Genomic DNA, 13405 nt, shown 5'->3' with positions numbered 1-13405 from the left:
CTCTTATTTCTCTCTCTGTGATTTTGTTGTTAGTGTAAAAGAATGCTATTGATTTTGTATCCAGCTACATGACTGAATTCATTTCTTGTATCTAAGAGTCTTTCAATGGAGTTTAGGGGGTCTTCTATGTAGAGTATCATGTCAGATGATAATTTAACGTCTTCTTTTCCTATCTTTACCCTTTTTATTTCTCTCTCTCTTGTCTGATTGCTCTAGCTAGTATTTCTAGTACTATATTAAATAGGAGTGGTGATAAAGGATATCCTTGTCTTGTGCCTGATTTTAAAGTAAAAGCCTTCAATTCTTGGCCATTTAGTATGATACTGGCTGTTGGTTTGTCATAGATGGCCTTTAATTATATTGAGGTAAAGACCATCTATTCCAATTTTCTGTAAAGTTCTTATCAGGAATCAATGTTGGACCTTATCAAAAGCTTTTTCTGCATCCATAAAAATGATCATGTGATTCGTACTTTTGACTTTAATGGTAAGGTGGATTACATTTATTGATTTACGTACACTGAGCCATCCCTGCTTGCCTGGAATGAATCCCACTTGGTCATGTTGTATAATCTTCTTGATTTGCTGCATCCTATTTGCCAATATTTTATTGAGGATTTTTGCATCTGTGTTCATTAGGGCAATTGGTCTATAGTTCTCTTTTTTAGTTGGGTGTTTTTCAGGTTTTGGTACTAGAGTAATATTTGCTTCCATGAATGACTTAGGAAGGATTACTTCCCTTTCAATATCATTGAAGAGTTTGAGGAGTGTCGGCATTAGGTCTTCTTTATATTTCTTGTAGAATTCTGCAATGAATCCGTCTGGGCCTGGGCTCTTCTTTGTAGGTAAGGACTTAATTACATTTTCAATTTCATTAATAGAAATTGGGTTGTTCGGCAGTTTTATATCCTCTTGACCTAGCTTTGGTACTTCATATGTTTCTAGGAATCTGTCTGTTTCTTCTGTGTTATAAAACCTTTGAGAGTAGAGGTTTTCAAAATAGGTGATGACCTTCTGTATTTCTATAGAGTCTGTAATGATTGTGTCTTTTTCATTTCTTATTGCATTAATTTGAGCTTTTTCTGCCCTTTTTAAATAAAGTTGGTTAGGGGCTTATAAATTTTATTTATTCTTTCAAAGAACCAATTCTTTGATTCATTGATTCTTTGGATTATTTTCTTAGTCTCTATTGCATTGATTTCTGCTCAGATTTTTATAATTTCCTCTCTTCTCTTGGCTTTGGGCTTGACTTGTTCTTCTTTTTCTAGATGTTTGAGGTGTAGCATCATGTTATTTATTTGTATTTGTTCTGTTTTCCTGATGTGGGAACACAAATTTTCCTCTGAGGATGGCTTTCATTGCATCCCACAGATTCCGGCAAGTTGCATTTGTATTTTCATTTTCTTGTAGGTATTGTTTAATTTCTTCTTTAATTTCCCCTTGATACACTGATTACTCAGGAGTGCATTATTCAGTTTCCATGTGTTTGTGGGATTTTTGTAGTATATTTTATCATTAATTTCTAACTTCAAAGTGCTATGATCCAATAGTATGCAAGAGATAATTTCAACTCTTTTGCATTTATTTAAATATGTTCTGTGAGCTAATATATGGTCTATTTTAGAGAATGACTCATGTACTGCTGCGAACATGTGTATTCTAATGTTGGATGGAACACTCTGTATGTGTCTATCAAGTCCATTTTTTGACAGGTGTGATTCAGTTCTGTAATTTCTTCACTAATTTTCTGTCTGGTTGATCTTTCCCTTGGTGTCAATGGTGTGTTAAGTTGTCCTGTTTCAATTGTGTTACTGGTAATCTACTACTTTTTTATATAGCTGTGTGTTCTGGAATTTGGTGTATATATATTTAAGATAGTTATCTCTTCCTCTTGAAGTTTTCCCCTAACAAATATGTAGTGATCTTCTTTGTCTCTTCTGATCATTATTGGTTTAAAGTTCACACTGTCTGCAAACAGAATGGCTACTCCTGCTTTTTTTCTTTTTCTTTTTCTTTTTTTTTTTTTTTGAGTTCCTGTTGCATGAAGTATTGTTTTCCATCCTTTGACTTTTAGTCTGTGAGTATCCTTTTGGGGTAGATGGGTTTCTTGTAGACAGCATATGGTTGGATTTTATTTCTTGATCCATTCTGTCAGTCTGTTTCTTTTAATTGGTGCATGAGACCATTTACATTAATGGTTATAACTGTTATGTATTCATTTGTTGTTGATATGTTATCTTTCTGCTTTTACATCTTTATTTTTCTGTTCTATTTAATTATCTGTTTTGCTTAGTGGTTTTTTCCTACATGTATCTAAACATTCTTTCAATATTTTTTGCAGGGTTGGCTTGGTGATCATGAAGTTCTTCAGCTGTTCTTTGTTATGGAAGTATCTTATTTCAGTATCAATTTTGAAGGACAGTTTTTCAGGGTACATCGGTCTACGTTGGAAATCATTTTCCTTTAAATATGGAATACTTCACTCCATACTCTTGTTGACTTTATTGTTTGTGCTGAGAAGTCTGCTGTGATTCTGATAGGTTTTCCTTTATAAGTCATCTGTCTTTTGTCTCTGACAGTTTTTAATATTCTATATTTATGTTGCATTTCTGGGATGGTGATTATTATATGTCTGGGTGTAGTTTTATTTTGGTTATGACTATTTCAGGTTCTATATGCTTTTCTAATCCTGATGTTGGTTTCCGATCTCATGTTTGGGAAATTTTCAGTTATTACTTCTCTAAATATCCTCTTGATGTCCTTTATGTTGTCCCCTTCTTTTTCATTAATCCCTATCAATCTTATGTTATTGTTTTTGCATCATCTTGCAATTGAATTGTTATTTCCTGAATCTTTGTTATTTTTAAAAGATCTTTCCTTTCCTGTACACTAGTTGCAATCTTGTCTTCAGGGTCTGAAATTCTATCTTCACTTTCATTGAGGCAGTTTTTACAGCTTTCAGTGGAATTTTTGATTTCATGTATATCTCTGTACATCTGCTTTATGTATTCTGTTTGTTTCTTGTATTGCTCATCTAGGGATTATATCTTTTTGTTTAGTTTCTCGAATTTTTAAACTGTGTTTTCATTAGATATATTCAGCATCTCTTTCATTTCTTTTATCATTTCTTCTTTTACCTGTGAGATTATTTCTAGTTTGAATTCCTTTAAAGCTTCCTGGAGTTGCTTGTTTATTTCAGTTGTCCGATATTTGAGGTGCATGGCATATATTTTCTTCTATATACATTGCTCTTAAGGTTTCTTTGGATGGGCTGGAGTTTTGAGATTGTAATTTCATCTTTCATTTTGTCATTTTCCTATATATCTTTGTTTCCAGTGTTTCAAGTGTTATTTTAAGGTTTCTTCAGTGTCTGTTGGAAATCCTCTTCTATGCCCTCAGCTCCTGGGATCTGGCACCCTGTTCCCCTGATTGATAGAGGGTCACTGGGGCTGGAGCAGACTGGCTCAAGCCCAGTCTCTGGAACTGATGGTTCCAGCCTGCTTGCTTAGCCCTCCACAGTCCGCCAAGCACAGCTAGGAGAGGGGAGGCTGATGCCTGTTCCCCGGGCCTGCCACACTGCTCCAGTGCACCCAGAAGCTGCGAGGTTCCCTGGCCAGGGCCAAGAGAGGGTCCCAAATTGCCTGGGCTTGAGGAAAGTGCGTGGGCACCTACCCCAGGATACCTGGCCTCTGGAGCCCTTGGCACCTGCCTGCTTGCTTAGAACTCCACAGTCCTCCAAGCACAGCCAGGAAGGGGGAGGCTGATGCAGGTGCCCCAGACCCGCCGAGCTGTTCAAGTGTACCCAGAAACCGTGAGGGTCCCCAACAAGCTGGTCTCAGGGGAAAGTGCATGGGCACTTACCCCAGGACACTGGGCCTCTGGAACTGGTGGCACCCGCCTGCTTGTTTAGAACTCCACAGTCCTCTAAGCACTCTATTTCCTTCTTATAGTGATACAGTGAGTAACAAGTTGGCCCACAATTTTTATTATAATTTCCCTATATAAGGTAAGAGAAGTAGGCCTATATCACTATTAAACTGCCCATTTCCAAGCCCCAATATCTGCACAAATTGAGAAAGACCACATAGAGTCAGCAAGCACACTTTCCATCTAAAGTAAATCTATTATGTTGGTAATATTTACAGCAGACACTTTGTTTTTGTTTTTTTTTATGGAGTAAATCACTTACTTTCATACCATCTAGAATTTTGAATTATAGGACTTGTAACACAAAAGATGGCACGATTCTCCAAGTTTTAGAAATAAGTCTTAAAAATGATGTATATTTATCTTCTTGTCTTTGACACTTGGGATATTATGCCAAGATAATCTCCAACCTAAGTAGAACCTTGTGTAGTTAAATATTCTCTTTCCAGCACTGTAGCTTAGTTGATTCTTTTTGTTTTTAAATGACGAATGATAAAGTGGAGGTGAATATAGAATAGACAGCTACAGCATTACAAGTCTCTATCACTGGGAGAATCAAAATTGTGATTCTACCATTTAATGAGAAAATTATAATTTCTCCTAGATGCAGTTGGTTTCTATAAATTTCCATTATGAATTCAAATACTTCAAGATATTTTGCAGTATATTATCATATGAAAAAGTTCTAAATAACAGATTAATATTATTGACAAGACTCCTTAACACTCTGCCTTTGTTTCTCAATTATCTGATAGACTAGAAGCGACAGATTGTGAATGTAAAGCTATAGGTATAAATGATGATTCTTGAGCAACCAGAACTTTGCTTTTCACAGTTGTGAGGCTCTTATGGTTTATGTCTCAATGTCCTGCCAAGGCCTAATGCAGTCATGAAGTTGCATTTTTATAGTTTATGATTGATTCATGGTCCAGTGCTGGGATTATGAGTATGAGTGCTACCCTGGGGCAGATATCTTGCATACGGTATAAGAGAATGAAAAAGGCTTTCTTTCATGCTTCTCCTTTTTGCCCCTTTTGCTTTTGTTATTTTCATTATATATCACTGATGTGAAGTGTTGTCCTGTCATGCCACCCTTCAATGGAACCAACTGATTATGAGCTTGTGAAGGTTGTACTGCAAAGGACTGCATATGTTGTTGGAGTTCATATGGTGTATGTTATGGTTTAGCAAAAATTTGTGTGCACTTTGTTCATGTCTAGAGACTTTGCCTGAGACTAAGATTAAGGGCAGCATATTAATTAAACTGATGGAAATAAATTTAAATCAGTCTAATGTTGGTGCAGTAGATGGTTATTGTTGGTGACTTTTAGAAAGATCTATGTTTCAAATCCAGAGAAAAAAGCCCAGGAAGATTATTTAAAACATTGTGAGTTTGGTCAGGAAAAAAAAAAAAAAAACTCCAGTTAAGCTGTGAACTGCACAGAAAAAGCTGAGCAGATCATCATTTCTGAGAAAGAAAAGAATATAAAAGATGGCCTGAGGGTACCTCAAGAAGTGGCAAGTCTCCACTCTTTGCAGCTTCAAAACTTTAAAAGTGAAAGACTTTGAGGAGAAAGCTGCAGAGCACCATGTTCCAGAATGGCAGCAGCGTACTATGTTCCAGAATGTTGGTGGAAGCCACACCAGGTTCCAGAATGGTGGCCAATGCCCCAGGTTCCAGATTGATGGCAAATGCCCCAGGTTCCAGAATGGTGACACCTTAGAGAATTTGGTCCTCAAAATTGGATTCAGAGTGGCCAATGATGCAAGCATTTGACAACTACAGATAAGAGAGATGAAAGCCTAGCTACTACTTTAACTGCTAGCAGACTATGGCATCATTAATGTGACACTCATTTTGGGTACATGCAGAATTCAAGAGTTCTGAGATTAAAGTCTCCCACCCAGATTTCAGAAGAAGATCTGGGAACCCGGGCAGTGTGCTCTGGAGAGGGCAATGTGTGAAGCTGTGAGCGTGAAGCCAAAAGTGCAGTGCAGATCCCAGAGGTTTTGAAAAGCCAGGAAGTTGAATCACTAAGGAAAGTTGCAAGGATCGAGCAGAATGGACCAAAGAGAAAAGTCCTGAGAGCTACAATCACCAGAGGTGCAGTAAGGTGAAGCCAACCAAACCTTTGGAATTCACAACTTGGCACAGTTGCATTGGATGCTACATATGAAACTACAGGATTTAATGTCTGCCCTTATGGATTTTGGACTAGCTTTGATCCCAATCCTTTGTAACCCCTGCTTTGTCTGTTTTGGAATCATAATTTTCATCCTGTGCAACTGAATGTTAAAAATGTTTGACTTTTCATTTTTACAGGGGCTCACAGCTAAGAGTTTACCTTTGATCTTGAAAGAAACTTGGAACTTGGACTTTTCAGCAGTGATGAAACTGTTAGGTCTTTGGAAAGTCTTAGAGATAGAATAAAATGCCCTTTGCTTAACGGGATGTGTCTTAGGGGCACCAGGAGCAGAATGTTACAATTTATGTCTAGATGTCCCCTAAAATCCTCATGCAGTCATGAGAGTGGGCTTCTAGAGTCTATGACTGATACAGTCCAATGCTGGAATTTTATGTATGAGTGTTACACCTGCCCTAGGTGGGTAGCTTGCCTGAAATATAAGAGAAGGAAAGAACTTGCTGCCACGTTTCTCCCTTTTGCCCTTTTGCTTTTTTTAACTTTCAGTGTCTGCCACCACCATGAACTGTTGTCCCTCTGCCATGCCACTCTTCCATGGAGCCAGCCAATTATGGACTGAAACCTCCACATACTCTGAGTTAAATAAACATTTCTTTCCTTAATTTTGGGTATTGGGTATTTTTTGTCTCAGCAAAAAAAAAGGAAAGTAACCAAGACAGAATTCTTGAGTTGCTTAACTAATCTAATTTTTTAAATTAAGTTTTAAATTGTAAGTAATAATTGCCATCTTCATCAGGTTCTTGTGGGAATTGAGATAATATATATAAGTAACTTAGCATCTTATTTAACCAATGGTATTCACTTAGTGACTAGTAGCTTTCCTTAACATTTACACAACAGCTTTTGGTAGTATTTCCTAATAATTTAACATTCAGCTTTACATGTTAACTTTCTTAAAATGTCAACAGTGGTACAATGTGTACCTTAGGATGCTCAAGGTGGGAAGAATGGAGAATAAATAAAACAGGATCAAAGATTGATTACAAACAATTAATTTTCTCCTCATACTCAGCAGGAAAAATGAAATCGTTTTTGTTGATATTTATTTAATAGATGAAAGATAAGTGCATTTAGAGAAAGGAGTTATTATCCATCCATCAGAAAAGTAATATGTGTCAGAAATTAATAACTGAAATTTACCCAAGTGAGATAATTAATTTTCTTTCTTTCAGTTTTCCTTTTCACTTAATAAAACTATCAATCTGGAAAAAATAGTTTACATTTTTTCAACTATAATTATTTATACAAAATAGAATACTTCTCTGCCATAAAGTAGGATAAACTGGAGGGCTAGGATTAGGTTTAGGGTTAGGATTAGGAAAATGGTTGTACCTTGAGAGCATTATGTTCACTGAAATAGACCAGAAAAAAGTTTAAATATTTCATAGTTTCTGTTATATGAGAAAAATAAATTGTAAATAAAGAGCAAAATTAAATACTGATATTACAAAATAGGGCAATAGATTTCTTTTTTTTAAAGTAAAGAGATGAAGATACCAGGTAAGAACAGAAGCACAGGGGATTAAAAGAAAAAGAATTAAAATGTGTTTTTACCTGCTGAAACTCACCACAACAAATATCACCATGACGTACTATAAAAAATCTACTAATAAAATCTACTAATAAAAATCTACTAATAAAAAATTAACAATTTTCAAAAGATATACAAAGAAATACAAGCAAACAAAAACTATAGGAATCTCCTTTTTATGTGGGATGGGTATATTTTTTAATCACAAGCATCATGCTTGCTTGAAGGGCACTGTTGTGTTTCACAAAGTGACATTGGAAATATAACAGCAGTAAGAGCATTTTGTTCATTTGTAGCAAAATATGAGTATGCTGAAAAAGTAATGGACAACCTGTAGAAAGAATATGGATTGAGAAAACCACATGGAGAAACTGTCAAAACAAAATGAAAACAAACAGGAGCAAGGCTTTCAACATATGAAGAGTTTTCTTTATATTCCACAGTATTTTTTAATAATCAGGCATTTTTCTGTGCTTCCGTAGACAGCAATGGAGTTTCTAATGCAAGAGTAGAACACACATCCACAGCTACAATTTCAGGGATTTAAAACAGGAAATGCCTAAGGGGATAAAAAGACACTGTGAATTCTCAGTTCACACTTTAGTAGGGTCTGCATGTTTAGGAAATATTGTTCTGCCTAGGAAAGCTTCTAAAGAAACCTGTGTGAGCTTTTTCTGAGATCTCCCAGCTGTGGGGCAAACAAGATATGTGCAAAGGAGACTGTTTACACTGGACAGCTTTGCTTACAAAACTGGTTCATGGTGAGTCCTAGGTGATTGTTGTCCCTCATTGCTCATCCATAAGTAATCAACCACTTTGTGTCATTTGTCAAGTGCATGGGTGATGTGTCTCATTGGATTTAGACATGGTTATAACCAATACATAGCGAACCTGCTTTTAAAAGGAACAGATTTAAATTGGCGAGTAAAAGGGTGCTTGGGATAGGTTTTCAGAGAAACCTGTCATGAGCTTCCAGTTGCCCTTAGTGGAATCACACAGAAAGCACTTAGACTGCCCTATGGTTTTTGTCACACAATAAAAGGAGATATCATCAACTAGAGAACATTACCAGGATGTGAGTCCAGGACTTCAATGGGAGTCATTTATGGAGAAAGATATGCAAGTCAAATATCTGCCCTTGATTGTTTAATTCCATAAAACTCCACCCCAGATTTGTAAATTTTGCACTACTATTCTGGATATAGTCCTCTGAGAGTATACTTTGAGTAGCTTCCAATCTGCATGGTTTTTTTTTTTTTTTTTTCTGTTTCGCTTGCAAAGAAAGAAATACAAGCTTATAGAATCATTTTACTTTCTCAAAAGTGATGCAAAGAATATTTAGCATATTGAGTATAAAGTTTTAAGGAACAAAGTCAGTTTTCTCACGGACCATAAAAGAATGCAACTCTCCACTGTATAAGTGCTCTAAATATGATGAATTGGAAGTCTTTGTACTATATATACGTGGTTTCAGTAGATTCACTGATATGAGATGACAGGAACATGTTGACAGATCACTAATATGAAATGACATTTTTCTAAATTCTTTTACCTACCAAGTTAAAAAAAAAGTCATACTGATAAGTTTCTTTGACCTTTAATGATTCTATTCATTTTCTAAATGATTGATTTTGATCAACTTGGTAGATCCTCTTTAAAGATAGTGTCTTTAATTTAAAAACATATTCAGCTGTGTACATCCCCCTCCTATATATTTAATAAATCTATTTTTAAAAATATTTTGAGCCTTATGAATATGATAACATGAGGGTTAGTCACTATACTGCTTGTGTTTTACAATACTATTTTGTTTCTTACAGTCTGTAAAATATATGTATTCTTATACTTACACATAAATAGATATATGGATATGTTTAAACCTTCATGAACTCTTTAATTCAGAATTTATAATATTCCTTTTCCTTAGTGCACAATAAACTAATTTTCTCTTGCCTTCTCTCATCACTAACATTTCTGTTAAAGTTCCCTTCTGTGTCACTGGTGCTTATGTAAGAGTTTACCCAGCTGTTTCTAGAGATGTGGTAGTAACTAGATGTAGGATAAACAGACTGTAACAGTAAAATGTAAATAATCCTTACTAACAAATTTTCTAGTGGAACCTCTAAACATTCCTGGTAGTGTAGTGTGGGGGGGCGGGTTGTAAACTATAACATTAATATTTTATATATTGCTTTAGGCATGAATTTCAGCTTTTTTTCAGGAGCATTTTGAATTGTTTTTTGTATCTTCTCCACATACATTTAATAACATCCTATGGTATAACATTATTTCACTTAGGTGTGGAGTGATTCAGACAAATAACATTTTAGTGATATGTGTTTTAAAATGTCAAGTGTGACAATTGCAGGGAAGAACATTACAATCACTGAGGTTTTGTGTAGTAGAGTAAAAACAATACATAAAACATTGTAAGGAACAGTAAGGAACACACTAATTAAAATATAAAATTATGTAAGGAAAATTGTGAGAAAAACAATAATAAAAGTATAAAATGATAAAATTTTGGAAATAATAAGAACACAAATTTTTTGAGAACTTTGGATACCTTTCTGAATGCTGTTGTAAAAATAAATAAATGTTAAGCTTTCTTTATTGGTAAGTTTTCATATTTTTTCACTCATATTTTAGCTTTTTTTGTTCTTATTCCCAAAACCTCATAAGCAATATCTTATTGTAGTAGTATTTTTAAATTTTTGGTTAGAATTATGTTGCATTAACAGAATCATTTTATGCAAATTACATCTTTGCATGAATTGAAAATTGTGTCATAATGTGTTTATAACATGATGCTTTAATAATAATTTATATTTTCTTCATAAAAATTTAGAATGTCAGTAGTTAGATATTTTTTTAAAATTTCATTTAAAGAGGAAAAAAACACAACAGTAAAAGGGTACAAGTAATACAGAATTTCAAAAAAAATAAACAGTAAGACATCACTAGTTAATAGATTACATATTGTCATCTTAGAAATAGTTGTTCAAGTTACAAAATTAAAGCATACAAAATGGACATTCAAACAGTGAGACTGCAAACAGTTGTGTTAAATGATCCAACAAAAACTTAGTAATATGGTCATCGATCTTACACACCTAAAAACACATGCAGTTGTATCCTTTAGAGCACTTTCTTTTTCTCCCTTTTTTTACAATAAGAATCACACATTTTGGGTTTTATTACTCCCAGAGTTCTTATTACTTTTTTTGGAAGAAAATAAAACCAAATGTGACAAAACAAAGCAGAGTCGGTCAAAACAAAGGGTAGACATAGTACATGATGAAAAAACAGAATACAAGGTGATCAACAATAGTTACCATAATACCTCTTGCTATCTTAAAAAGAATTGCCTATATCATCAGGTATAATAAAATTGAACAAAACAGTGCAAAAGAAAACCAATAAAACTGAAACATTGGAGACATTACAGAAGTTCAAAAGAAGATAATAGTCAAACCAGAATGGGCATCATAGTGAATCTTATTGCCTTCAAAGTAGTTGCCTATATCCTCAAACTTGATACTATCAAACAGAACAGAATAGAGTAAAATCAGTCAAAACAAGATGACAAGAGCAATACTGGGCTTCAAATCAAGTTAGTAGGAAATCAAAAAAGTTGCTATAATATATCCTGCTAATTTTTAAATTTTGTTTTTTACCTTAATTAAAAAATAATAAAATAATAAATTTTAAAAGGGGGGTGATTGAGATAAAAGAGGACATAACAACACAGGTCAGAACAGAACAATTTAAGCAACATTGTGTTCTACCACATTATATCCTGACTTAATAGTAGTTACAGTAGTGTCTCTTTCCTTGAAATATTTGAGTATAACTTCATATACTATAGCATCAAACATATCAAGACAGTGTGAAACCATTCAAGAGGATGAAAATATTACAGGGTATTTGGAAGCAGCTAGCAGAAAACAAACAATGGTTTCTATATTATCTCTTTGCCTATAAAAATATTGTTTATACTATCACATATAATAAAACCCAATAAGATACAACATGATGAAACCATTGGAGACAGAAGAACAACAGTTTGATGGGACTTCAAAAAAAAGATGATATTAAATCAGCACTAGCTATTATGTCTTGTTTTCTTCAAAATAGCTGTTCATACAATCACAGACAATAAACTCAAACAGCCTAGAATAAAACCATTCCAATTAAAGAGTGAAAACATTATAAGGCTTCAAAGCAATATAATGGGAAATTATGATTACCACATACTTTTATGTATTTATAACATTTCTTATCCTAGGGAAAATTCCATATTCATACATGTGAATTTTATGGAGAATATGGTCTCAAGGTGCAACGATTTATTTATAAATATCTCAATGTGATCATTCTTTATAGCTGAGTAGTACTCTATTGTATAAAAATACCAGAACTTTTTTATCCATTCCTCAATTGATGGACACTTAGGTTGCTTCCAAGATCTGGCTATTACAAATTGTGCTGCTATAAACATGGGTGCACATATATCACTGTGGTATGATGCTTTCAGTTCTTCTCAGAATATGCCTAGAAGTGGAATAGCTGGAACAAATGGGGCTTCCAATCCCAGCTTTTTGAGAAATCTCCAGACTGACCTCCACAATGGTTGCACCAGTCTACACTCCCACCAACAGTGCAGGAGAGTTCCTTTTTCCCCACAGCCATGCTAACATTTGTTGTTGGTGGTTTTCTTGAACCTGGCCATTCTTTCAGAAATGAGATGAAATCTCAGTGTGGTTTTAATTTGCATTTCTCTAATGAATAATGATGATGAACATTTTTTCATGTATTTATTTGACATTTGTATTTCTTCATCTGAGAATTGTGTATTCATCCCAGATGCCCATTTTTGGATTGGATCTTTGAATTTTGGGGGTCTGACTTTTTAAAATTGCTTATATGTTTTAGACAGAAGTCCTTTGTCTGAGGGACAGTTCACTAAGATTTTGTTTTCCCAGTTGATGGGTTTTCTTTTCACTATGCTGGAGATTTCTTTTGACATGCAGAAACTGTTTAATAAGAGATGGTCCCAGATATTGATTCTGGGAAGTTTTCCCTGTGCGGTTTGATTCCTGTTCAGGAATTGTCTACCTACTCCAATGTCTTGAAAGTTTTTACCTAATTTGTCTCCCCATAGATTTAATGTATCTGTTTTAATATTCAGATCTTTAATACATTTAGATTTTATTTTAGTACATGGTGATAGGCATGGGTCTAGTATTAGTTTTCAGCATATGGAGAGCCAGTTTTTTGAACACCATTTATTAAAGAGACTGTCATTCTTGCAGTTGAACCTGTTTGGGCCCTTTATCAAAGATAAGGTGGTTGGGTGTGTTTGTATCTTCTAATCTATTCCATTGACCTTCAGATCTGTTTTGATTCCAGTATCATGTTGATTTTACTACAGTTTCTTTGTAGTATAACTTCAAGTCAGGGATTGTGATGTCTCCTGCCTTGCCTTTGCTGCTTAGAACTGTCTTTGCTATTCTAGGTTTCTTTTCACTCCAGGTGAATTTTAGGAGTGATTTCTTGAGATCTATGAGGTATGTTGATGGTATTTTTATTGGGATTGCATTGAATCTGTGTAACACTTTTGGGAGAATGGCCATTTCAACAATATTTATACTTCCAATCCATGAGAAAGGGATGTCTTTCCATTTTCTGATATCCTCTTCAATTTGAGTGTATTATAATTTTCCTGGTATAAGTCTTTCACT

The sequence above is a fragment of the Cavia porcellus genome, unplaced genomic scaffold (genome assembly GCF_034190915.1).
Source record: "Cavia porcellus strain 051 isolate PalLab524CR breed Dunkin Hartley unplaced genomic scaffold, mCavPor4.1 scaffold_7, whole genome shotgun sequence".
Lineage (NCBI taxonomy): Eukaryota > Metazoa > Chordata > Mammalia > Rodentia > Caviidae > Cavia > Cavia porcellus.
The sequence above is the reverse complement of the archived record's forward strand: the minus strand, read 5'-3'. Positions refer to the sequence as shown.